Raw genomic sequence first — 12,812 nt, forward strand, 5'->3', positions numbered from 1 at the left:
AAGATTATTAAATAATTGTTACAAACAATTATTAACTAATATTAATTTATAATAGTATTAATTATACTATTAATAAATTTATATGTTAATAAATTTAATAATTATTAACATTTTATAAATTAGTTACTATATCTAAAAATTAATTTTAATAATTATTTATAATAATATAAAAATTTTATTAATTAACTATTCTAAGTTAATAATAATTTATATTAAATTATTAACTTTATATTATAATTTATAACTATATTATGAATTAACATAATATTAAATAAGTATTATATTATAATTAAATTAAATAATTCAATTTAAATTTAATATAAGTTTATTACTTAAATTATAATATTAATTATTTATACAATTATAAATAAATAAATTATTTATTATATATTAATTATAATTTTAGTTATATTAATTATTAAATTTAATTTATTATTATAATTTATTAATAAGTAATATTATAATAAAATATATATTTTTGGATAATTATATTATTTTTTAATAATTATAACAAATATATTATAATTAGTTATATTTAATATTATATTTTTATTAAATAGAAAATTAAATTTATAATTTATAATCTATATAATATTATAATTAAATATATTTCAAAATTAATTATATATAAATTAAATTATAATTTAATATTAATATGATAATTATAACTAATTTATAAGGATTATAGTTAACTATTTAATTTAACAATTATACAAATTTATTATATTCTATAATATAAGTTTTTATATTATAAAAAATTATAATTATTATAATTCTATACTTAATTAAATATATTATTGATATATAATAATTATATATTATAAACAAATATAATTAAATTATTAAGTTACAAAAGGTCATAACTATTTGAAATAGATAATTGTTCAAATAGTTAGATCTATTTGGACATGTTTAAAAAATAAATTTATTTTTAAAATTTTGAAATTTTAATAAATTTAATTATTACTAATTATCTAACAGTTAAATCAATTAGATTTAATAGTATAATCAAATTAATAATTTTATGATTAAATAAAAGGTCAAAATGATTTGAAATAGATAATTATTCTAATAATCTTAACTATTTGAATTGATCGGCAAACACATTTATTTTTTAAATCTCTTACTTATTAATTTTTAAAATATTATTAAATTAGTATTATTTTTATCTGAATAAGCTTATGTGATAAAAAACAATTGTTTTATGGCAAAACAAAGATCAGAACGATTTGAGATTAACATTTGTTCAAATAGTCATAACTATTAGAACTGCTTTGAAAAACAACTTTAGTTTTTAAATCTCTTAATAATTTTTTAAATATTAATAAAGTAGTATTATTTTATTTCAAATAAGTTTTTATTAACTGAAACAACTATTTTATGACAAAACAAAATGTCAAAATAATTTTAAACAAATAATTATTTAAATAGTCATATCTATTTGAAATTGTTCAGTAAACAAATTTATTTTTTTTTAAATCTCTTGCTTTAATTTTTCAAATGTTAATAAATTAGTATTGTTAATTAATTATAATATATTAATTAATTTATACTAATTTAATAACTATTATATAATATATAATTAAATTATATAATTAATTTAAATAATTATTAAAATAACTATTAATTATATAATAGTAATATTTATATTAATTAAATAATTTAATATACAATAATTATGCTGTGATAGTGTTTGAGGCAACAGCCTACACCAAGGGCCAAAATGTGCCGATAGAGTTTGAGGCAAGTGTCCACACCAAAGGTGTGCCTGCACCAAGGGTGAGCCCATTTTTGTAAAAATACCAATGGCATTCAGTTTTTGTTTGCTTGGACACTCAAGGGTGGAATGTCATCACCAGGCCAAATTGGTTGCAAGGGATAACACCATTCATCCCTAACCCTAGAAAGGTGCAGTGTAAAAAAAATAAAGTGAGAGGACTTTAGTGGGAGTGGTGGGGGGAGGGATGAATCGAAGCTACAAAGGGTTGAATCCTAGTGGATCATGGCAGCAAGGCCATTCTGCCACTTACAATACCCATCACGTATTTAAGTCATCTACAAAGGATTCTACCCATCACTTGGTGGGAATTGAGCTCTAAGGAGGCCCGTGTTGCTTGTCTATTGCAGGGGCTACAACTATGACATATGCCCTTAGGGGGCATCGGCCTCTATTGCAGGTCAACAATTAGGCGACAGGTGCATGCACCACTTCTAGCCTAGATTCTAACTTAGAGGTGTTTAGTCATAATCTAGCGTATGGTAGCTTCACGCCACCAACTTTTCAACCAAGTACGATTACCAATTATGAGAATCAATGGTTCCTCTTACACTAGGTTGAATTATTATTGCGATGCTACCATCAGTAGGGTAAAACTAGCCTATCTCACGATAGTCTAAACTAAGCTCACATTCCCTATTGGTGGGTGAAAAATCAAACACATGGTGAATTTTACTTCATAATGATAGGAAAAGTTGACATCAAAGGATGAAAAAGCAATGTCACTATGAACGATTGGCTGCCACAAGCCAGTTATCCTTGAGGTAACTTTTTTGACACCTTTAGCTTGAAACTTTGAAGGTCTAACGGATCGATAGGCCATGTTTTCATGATTCATATTCATACTGTAAATTATAATCAAATGAGCTTTTATCCTTTTATTTCACATGAGATTTCTATTATCATTAAGCTCATCTTAAGACACTTACATTATCTTTTAACAGATATGCTACCCTAGCTAAACTCCCCACCTAACAATGTTTTTGCCAGGATCAACCAATTGAGGTTGGCCTTAGGTCCAAAAGTCGTACCCCACCTCCGATATATGGAATAAGTAAAATAACATTAAAAGTTGTGGTATTTCAATTTCACCTGAGGGCTGTCACTTATAATACACTTATTAAGTCATTTCACAAAGTTGAACTAAAGTTATGCTCAACATGGTCTTCTTTCCGCACAGAATCTACCAAGCCCATTCCCTTAGCTATGGTTTCACTAGATAGTAGACAGAGATAGTGGGTGTCTTGTTAATCCATTCATGCCTATTGCTAATTAGATGACAAGGCATATGGCTACCTTAAGAGAGTCATAGTTACTCTTACCATTTACCCATGCTTGGTTGAATTTTTTCACGTTGACAATCAGAGCACTGGGTAAAAATCATATTATGTGAGCATTTACAAGGACCATCATAATGCTATGTTTTAATTAAATAATCGAATTCCCTTTGCCTATACCAGTTTTGAGTTGACCGTTCATCACTCAAGAAAGGCCCACAAGGGAGGCATTCCTAGTCCATCCCTCAACTAGTAAGCTATGGCCCACTCACACCGTGGGAGTAGCTAGAGTGGCACATTGACAGTCAATGGGCTCAAGACTGGGACCCCTATGCCTAGCCTTCAAAGCTAGTCTTTTTCTTGAGCTTATAGATCCATTTTGGTAACTTCCCCTACCTATATTATTCCATCTACTAGAGGTTATTCACCTAAGAGACTTGATGCGATTATGAGTATAACCAAGCACAGATGGCACTCGATCCTCTAAAATTTTAAGAGCCATCAAGGGTACACTAGACATTGCATAATGTACAGTGCTCTTCTAGCTGCTAGACCCTACCTTTGGCTAAATCATTTCTAGGGTGGGCAGGCCATTAAACAGAAAAGAGTACTCTTCCTTAGGCCATCACCAATGTTTCTAGACTCCTTAATGTTGTTGTTAGCTACCACATTCTGGTTTAGGAATTTTAACCCAATTCCCTTTTAAAGCTAACACTGGATGTGCTATCGGATGAATTTCCCCCATCTCTTAGGATTAACTAACCCATGTGCAAGTGTAGTTCACATGGAACCTTTCTCCTCTTTAGCCTTCAAAATTTTCATTTGAATATTTGCTACCACCACCAAGATCTGGGTTTTGCAATGATCACCTTGCCTATTTACTCATCAAGGCCTGATCTTTTCCCCGATAGCCAGGTATAGGTCACACATTTTTTTGAGTCTAGTTGATTGGTAGGTGAGTTGTTACATACTCTTTAGTAGATTTTGACTTCCATGACCACCATCTTGCTGTCTTAATTGACTAACCCCTTTGTGGGTTTTAAGTTAACATGTAGTTGGGCACTGTAACTCGACTTTCGGTTCAACCCACCTTGCTAGTTTTGCTTACCAAAAATGGCCCCTTTAGAGCTATTGATTCCATGGCATGGCTCAATGATGTAGCAACGTCATCCTACCAATTTAAAGTTTGAGAATAGGTCAAGGGCATTGCACCCCTAATGCCTCTAATCATTACCTTTTACCCTATAGAACTCACTAAAGGTACAACTATCCTAAAAAAAACTTCAAAGGGAACTAGCTACTAGATGGTTTGATTAGTTTTTTGCCTCTATACCCAAGTTAGATGAACAATTTCAACATCAATATCACTGTAGGCCTCCACTAGAGTTTTCTTTGCTTCACCTTGCTCAGGTATGGTTCATCATCTTTTAGGTCTTGTCATGCATGCTCACACTTAAACCCTTCTTAAAAGATCAAGGTTGGTAGGTAGTGCACCCATGAGGTATCCCACCAATCAACTTTCTTATGCCTTACGGGTTTCCTAGCCCATTGACTCACACACATGTCAGACTCCTTAGTTCATGTTTTAAGGCGGGCTAGATTGGGAGCTTACAGGTTGATGTCAAGAGCACGTGGGTACCAAGTTACACCAAGGTGGTGTGTGTTGCATTCCACAATCATGGTGACAATGTCTCTAAGGGCATATCAAAAGCTTGGGCTTGGGCTGCTGCTGTGACGTAAATTGGTCCACTTCTTGAGCCGATTGATAGACTATCTTTTGCCATTCTACATTCGACTGGGGTGCATCATTGGCCCCATTTGCTTTTTTCCCAACAATTTCAAGCACTATTTAATTCTCTTTTTAAAGTCCTTTTGATCTTTCACTTATGGTACTTGTTCGCTATTGATCTTTCGAGTGTATTTAGCCTCACATAGAATTTATAACCCAATTGGGGCTGTATTTTTAAACAACCTAACTCATAAACAATGCCTCATGATGTGATAAGGTTTTGGCATAATGGGGCTCTCAACCTCTTGGTGCCCCTTTCTAAAGGAGTTCGACTTAGTCTACTACTAAAGATGCTTTTCCAAACTACAATTAAGATGTTGTGGGTGCTCGATTCTCAAGCTAGGCTCTACTCAGTTCGCTTATCGTTACAAAGGGACTCCTGGTAAGTTTTTTTTCTCTGCTTATCAATGTGCTTAAACTCAATAGGTAATCCCACCTGACTAGAGTCATGATGCAAGCATCAACCAAGCGATGCAGAGGGTCGATGGGGTCTAGATGGATGACGAGTGTGCATCACTAGAGATGAGGCACGTCAAAAGCTTTACCACCAATGATCATGGCATTATCATTGTCGGGGACTCACTTTTGGGCCAACCACAATCGATAAGATCATGGGAGGCCATCTTTTGCCTTTTCACCCAAAGCCTGATGGGTGGAGGGTTGGAGGGGGCGATGATGCATGACACCTCGGCAGGCATGCCCTCGATTTAATGGCTTGGGGTGCAACTTCTATTCAAAGATGCAATGGTTCATGACATTCTAAAATTCACTCAAAGTATCACATTTTGCTATGTTCTTCATTGATCCAAGAGCCAAGATATCATTTGTCGAGAGTTATTTTGGTTTTTTACAACAAAAAGAGTCATCGTAACGCTTATGAATGCACTGTAAATAGGATGGTCATGGCACATACGTTTTTTTTCATTCTGGTTCCTTTGCACGATCCATGCCGACGGTTCGTTATTTAGTCATGAAAAATGATATCGATCATTTCATCTACCCAAGAGGTAAAACAAATTGACCGTCATGCACGTCTAGGGCTAAAAGAGACTCCGAGCATAGAGACACCTTCACCCCCTTGATGTTTCATTAATGCATTCACAAGTTGTTCATTAAACAGGTTTCGATAATGATCCTTCTTTAGGGTCATTTGTAGAAACCTTGTTATAACTTCTCCTTCCTCTAAATGATAAGGTTTAGTGGACTTTTTATGATGTCGCAAGCAGCAAACTATCCACATCATTATGATCCAAACACTTCATTAGACCATTCAATCAGTAGAAGTGACAAGCAATGTGTACAAAGGGCAGGGACTTAGTCAACATAAGCTAATGACTTGCACTTGTTGGGAATTCCTTGTTGAAGACCAACAATTGGAATGATCTATCCCCATCACAATGAAATTTCAAAGATTAACTAGGCATGTCAGCCAAGGATATAGACTAGTTAATACATTAGTGTAGCATGCTTGTGGCCTAGAACATCTAAGGGCATAATAGACCTGTTATTACCTCAAACTTCCTTGGCCTAAGTGGCCATAGTCCCTCTAAGAAGTTATCCATGAAGGATCACCTTCTTATAGCTAGTTAGCAGGCTACGATCTTGTTCATTAACAGAATTAACTAGACAAATCACTCCACCAATTAAGAATGGCCATGCACCACCACCCATAAAATCAAGAAAGAACTCTCAATCAGTCAATATTTATTATATTTGGACCTAGTAGGTTTCTTCATTTTGAGTCAAATCAAGCTACTTGCTTCACTCTTGGTGGTGCCCTTTAGTCAATTTCTTTAAGTTTTAACCTTAGGATCATACTCCCCTCGAAACCTAAAGACTTTGATTTCTCATAAGGTGCTAGCGAAATCCTAAAAATAACATCCTCCGATCCTTGGTCAGCATCATTTATGGTAGAGACTAGAATGGCATCTGATCGTCTTCAAGCCCCTAACATTCATTCTTGATTAATGAAAACATCCTTGGTAAATGCTTTCATAGTTGTTCATCTTTCATAAATCCAAGAATTCCACCTCTTACTATGAAAAATGAATGCCCCCAATTGTCCATGTTAATCATTACTTTGATCCCGAAGGCCAACATAATAGGACCAAAATGCTATAATGTTATCCCATGCTAATGTATACAAGTGTAAGCTTGCTTTAAGCACTCTAATTTTTTTAAAGGAATAACACTAGAGGAATGATCTGGCCAGTTAAGGCCATGAGGGCATCATCTGTAGTAGGGACAAGTAGATTGGTGCTCAATGTGAGATGGATCGATGACCTACTTTAGTTTCAACTATGAGCTTTTTTACTACAACAACTAAAATATACGCTATTAGAGCTAGAATTACTATAGCTATTGGCATAAGACTTGCCCTCATATGGATCCTTATTAAGGGATATAGATTATACTCATTTCAATTACCAGATTCATAGAACCTAGTATTGTTATTTATTGTCACTACCTCCCCATGTTAGGATTGGGTAATTTGTGCACCTACTACTTTCCTCGAATGTGGTAGCTATTTCTTAAGCTCTCTTTATAGAATTGAACCCTAATTTTCCATCACCCATCACCACCATATAGGCAAAAATTGATAGGGCAAAATTTTGAATGATGCATCGCTGGCGCAAAGGCCATGCAATTTGTTGAGTTATCATGAATCATCAGAGCAATGGGTAAAGCCCTCATCGATCTTTTATCTAATAAATGCATCCCTCTAGAAGTTAGGGTTTGTTACACATATTAGCTCTAGAATTACTATGGTTATTCGAGTAGTAGATCTATCAAACAAACTATGATTGATTTAATGAGCTATTCACAATTACACAGCCTAAGTTATTTCATACTTAGACATGCATGGCTTAATCTTTGAGACAAGCATATGACTACTAGCATGATCAACCAAGTCATATTCCTTTGGGACATTGGCACCGCATGGGCCTCAACACACTAATTGAGTGATAGAGAGAGCCAAAATGAAGCAATAGACTGTGTGGCACTTGGATGGACACTTTCACATAAGTTAGCTTAGTTTGATATCTTAGCTAGTGTAGCAGCCTAACAATACACGGATTGCTCACTCCCTCTAAAGAGCTTAAGAGAATTTATAGCTATGCTACCTAAAGCCATTACAATGTTTGAAATGGGGACACTATTTCCTAGCATATGAGATCTATCATCCCTCTTAGCACCTTTACTCAATCATGGCCCTATACATGGATGGCTAATGACATCCTATGCCCAGTCGTAGCCCTATACAAGGTTGGCTCATGACATCTTTCCCCACCTATTCTATCAATGCCTTTATTGACTTGTTCACTTAAAATTCTTCAATCTTTAGCTATAATGCTTAGAGGTCATGGTATCTCTTTTAACTAGTTTTTTTTGGTCCTAAGTCCTCCCACTTCACTAAATATTTATGAACTATTCTTTGAGATACTCGGGGTACCCTGTTAGCTAAAATCTCTTCAACTCGATGTTTTGATGGTGGTTTCATGGTAATGACAGCCTTGGTTGATTCACCATGACTTGCATCTATGGGGTTTATATGTTAGGGCTTTAAGTTGCTCACATGGAACACTGGATACACTTTCACCCATTTTTGTGGGTTGATTTTGTTAGAGGCATTCCCCACTTTGGAAAGAATCTTAAATAAACCATCATATTTATACACCAATCTACGATCCTATTTCCTTAGAAACTTGGTTTCTTAGAGAACTAGTCTAACAAGAACAAGATCACCAACTTTGAATTATTGTGCCCTTCTACCCTTATCTACCCACTTCTTCATGCACTTCAATGTTTTCTCTAAGTATGCTTGTGTAATTTTTGTGTTTTGTCTCCATTATTTGCTAAGGTTGAAGGCTCCTGGATTTTTCCATCAATATGGCTCAAGAGATATATGCGACAGTCCTGGTAGTTGTCTAGTGACCACTTCAAATGGACTCTTATTTGTAAAAGAACACTTATTGAAATTAAAATAAAGTTGAGCTACATCCAACAATGAAGGGTAATTTTTCTTATTAGCTTGAACAAAGTGTCTTAAGTCTCTTCTGACAACACATTAAATTGTTTGGTTTGACCATTAGTTTGAGGGTGATAACTTTAAAAGATGTTGAGCTAAGATCTCAAGATCTTGTAAAGCTTTCTCTAGAATGGCCTAGTGAATGTTAGATCCCTATCACTAACAATGGTTTAATAGAGGCCTTAAATCTTGATTACATGTTTAAATATTAACCGAGCAATATCTTTCGTGATGTAATACTTTTGGGTGGGAATGAACATAGCATATTTTGAGAAACAGTCAATCACCACTAGGATAGACCCAAGATCAACAACTTCAGAAAGGCAAGTCAATGGAGATATTTTCCCATGGTTTTGTAGGCATAGTAATGGTTCAAGCATGCCTACTAGTTTCTTTTTTTCAACTTTATTTTATTGGCAAATGAAGCAAGTTTTCATATAGTCTAACATATCTTATCACATGTGAGGCCTATAATAGCCTTATTTTAGTAAAGCCAAAGTATGTTGCAAACCAAGGTAACCTACCCATGATGTGTCACCTGTTATGGTTTTTATGAGTTCTTAGTTATGGCATGTCAATAGCTAAGGCATTGCATGCTTTGACAAGTATGGTTTCATAGGAACCACATTGGGATCATGATCAGAGCAAGGGATAACTGTAAAGGTGTACTGAGAACCATCATATAGCAATAACCATAATATGCCAAAGACCATCAGAATAAGAGTGGGACATCAATCCAGCATGCACATACAGTGAAGGACTAAAATCCCTTAGTAATGAAGGCATTGCTAGAATGAGTAAGAGAGAATGGCATGGTTTGTATGCAAGTCCTAAGCTAAGAAGGTTAAGAGATGTAGCTTGTTTAAGTTGGTATGGGTGAAAAATTGAGAAGGATCAAGACCAAGGTCTTTAAGGCACATATGAGGCCTGAGTGTGTGGACCAGGGCCTAAGCTAAGGTACAAGAGCATGGCAAGGTGAGTAGCCTAGTGCCAAGAATAGGGATTTCTCATTGGAATGATCTAAAATGGCCCAGAAGGTGGCACTGGTAACCAGGCACAACAGGCTCTAGATTAGCTTAGAGACAAGCCATGTTCATGAGACAAAAGAGCTTGGAGAAGCCTAGAAGCCAGCCAACTGCACGGGCACCAAGGGTTCCAAAATAACCTAGCATGGGAATAGTTACGAGTATTGTAGCCCAGACGTGGAAGGCTCTAGAAGGTCCTAGCTATGGGTAGAGTAGTGACCAGAGGGGGAAAGTTCTGGAACCCACTAAGCAGGACACTCAGTGAGAGTGTTTGGACTCTTCCAAACCCAAGGCTTAGCAGGGAGCTTGGAGTAAGCTTGATTCTACAAAGGCCTTAGCTAACCTAAGAAGTGTTTAGAGGTCATGAAAGGCTCTAGAAAGCCTATAAAGGTAACACACTTAGATCAATAAAGGCTATATATGCTGGGGAGGCCTAAGTATAAATAAAGGCTTCCCCTTTATTTATAGTTAACAAAATAACCAACAAGAGAAAAGTAAGAGGAACTAAGGCATAGACTTGGCCATATTAAAGACTTGAAGATAGACATAAGAGTCACTGTAAGGTCATTGAGCAATTATACATAGCATCAAGTAAATAAAAATTATAATTGCTTTAACTCTTCTTCCTAGCTTTCTCTTAAGCTTTTTGAGAGCCAGTGGAATGCACGGCATAAGTGTTTAGCACAGAGTTAGAAAAAAGGCTAACTTAGGCACATGGATGGTAGTTTTTAGCCTAAGATCACATGGATACTAGGTGTAAGCCCCTAGCTTATGATAATTGGTATCAAATCAAGTTTCAATTAAGGGGGATTAGAACCTTCATTATGAACAGTGTTGATGTTAGTTTGAGTTGTGCGGGTAGCTTGAATGCAAGTATGCCACTTGTGATGATAGCTTGCATGTGGCATTGTATGGTATGGGCATTGTTGGTGCTGAGAGTAAGGCACTAGGATGCTTGAGTGCTCATAAGGATGTGTGGGAGAGCCATAGTTTGAGCTTCACATTTATGGTTGGGTGCACGGGTGATGTGCATGATGGCTACCCACCCATGTGTAAGGGGAGGAAAGCTAGTTCAAATGAGTGGTTGTAATCCATGAAAGTTAGTTTGAGGACACTAAGGATCATATATGAGTGCTAAACTCTATGTTAGAAGAGTGTATAAAAGGGTAAAGGCCATGGAAAGAGTCGAGTGAAGCGATAGTGTACGAGACTTAAAGTAGGAGTATTGCCATTGCTAAGTCAGTGGTTGAGGCTGAGTGCACTAAGTCTCCATAGCCCAAGGGTAACACCTAAGCCTAGGGGTAGCTAAACTCTATGTTAGAAGAGTGTATAAAAGGGTAAAGGCCATGGAAAGAGTCGAGTGAAGCGATAGTGTACGAGACTTAAAGTAGGAGTATTGCCATTGCTAAGTCAGTGGTTGAGGCTGAGTGCACTAAGTCTCCATAGCCCAAGGGTAACACCTAAGCCTAGGGGTATGGGCTTGAGTGAGAGAGATAAGAGTAGCAATTTTTCAGAGGAAGAAGAAGCCAATAGAGAGATACAGTATTGGAAGGCATAGAACAAGGGTTCGATCTAGGATAAGCACGATGACTATGTCTTTTAACTACTTCTTACACTTAAGACTACATGAGGCTAGAGAACACCCATAGTAGAAGAAACCTGGAGCCATTGAAAAGATTTAGAGAAAGTTTAATGGCAAGAGTAACGATGGTGGTTAAGCCAAAAAGAGGGGATCTCTTAGGCTATTAATGAAGGCAAGATGAGTTAGCTGCAAAAAGCCATTGGCCCTATAGATGAAGGGTTTGTCAAAAAAAAGGTAATGACTAGAAGTGAGTGCTACATGCCTTGCTCCTGTGTGTAATGTACACCTCAAAAGGCCCATTAAACGTGGGAAAAGGTTAAAGAATGCATGGTGTAGAGGACAGGGTAATGGCATATCAGATATAGAGGTGTTGAACACTTTGACAAGCCAAGATTCATTGAAGCCTATGTGATGTGAGTGCTGCATGCCTCAAAGATCCCATTATGTGTAGAGAGAAGGTAATGGCACATCATCAACTAAGGCACTACATGCTTTAAAAAGCATGGTTTTGTGGGAATCGCATTGTGATCGTGACCGAAGTAAGGGATGACTATGAAGGTGTACTGAGTACTATCATGTACTAAAAACCATCATATGCTAAGGACCATTGGGATAAGATAGGACATCAATCTAGTGTGCACGTGTAGTGAAGGAATTACATCCCCTAGCAATAGGGGTGTTGCTAAAACAAGTGAGGGATAATGTCATGATCCATGCACAAGTCCTAAGTTTAAAGGATTATGAGACATAGCTTGTTTAAGTTGGTGCAGTCGAAGGACCAAGAAGGATCAAGACCAAGGTCTTAAAGGCACATATGAGGCCTGAGTGTGCAGACTAAGGCTTAGGCTAAGGTTCGAGAGCATGGCAAGGTGAGCAACCTAGTGTTAAGAATGGGACAACTCATTAGAAAGATGGCTCTAGATTAGCCAGGAGATAGGCTAGGTGCATTGGCATAAAAGTGTTTGGAGAAGCTTGGAGGCTAGCCTAGTGTGCAAGCACTAAAGGTTCTAGAATAGCTTAGAGTAGGAACAATAGTAGGTATTGTAGTGCCCATATAAGGAAGGCTAAAAAAGGCCCTAGTTATGGGTAAAGTAGTGACTGGACAGGGAAGGTTCTAGAACTCATTAGGTATGGGCATTTAGCAAGAGTGCCCAGACTCTTTTAGATTTGAGGCTCAACGGGAAACCTAGAACAAGCTAGATTCTACAAAGGCCTTAGCTAAACTAAGACGTGTCTAGAGGCCATAGAAAGGTCTAAAAGGTTTACAAGAGCCACACACTTAGATCAATAAAAGCCATATTTGTTAGGAAGGCTCAGGTATAAATAGAAGCC

At 36.2% G+C, this 12,812-nt stretch overlaps 3 pseudogenes; all 3 read right to left on the reverse strand.

Moving 5' to 3' along the window:
* Positions 1–1,964: 1,964 nt before the first annotated feature.
* Positions 1,965–5,293, reverse strand: LOC149516439 (25S ribosomal RNA; annotated as a pseudogene).
* A 230-nt stretch (positions 5,294–5,523) lies between these two features.
* On the reverse strand, positions 5,524–5,679 carry LOC149516440 (5.8S ribosomal RNA; annotated as a pseudogene).
* Positions 5,680–5,970: 291 nt separating this feature from the next.
* Positions 5,971–7,757, reverse strand: LOC149516441 (18S ribosomal RNA; annotated as a pseudogene).
* Between the last annotated feature and the right edge of the window lie 5,055 nt (positions 7,758–12,812).

This window comes from Durio zibethinus, chromosome 10 (genome assembly GCF_047325235.1).
Source record: "Durio zibethinus cultivar Kanyao isolate XHJ-2024 chromosome 10, ASM4732523v1, whole genome shotgun sequence".
Taxonomy (NCBI): Eukaryota; Viridiplantae; Streptophyta; class Magnoliopsida; order Malvales; family Malvaceae; genus Durio; species Durio zibethinus.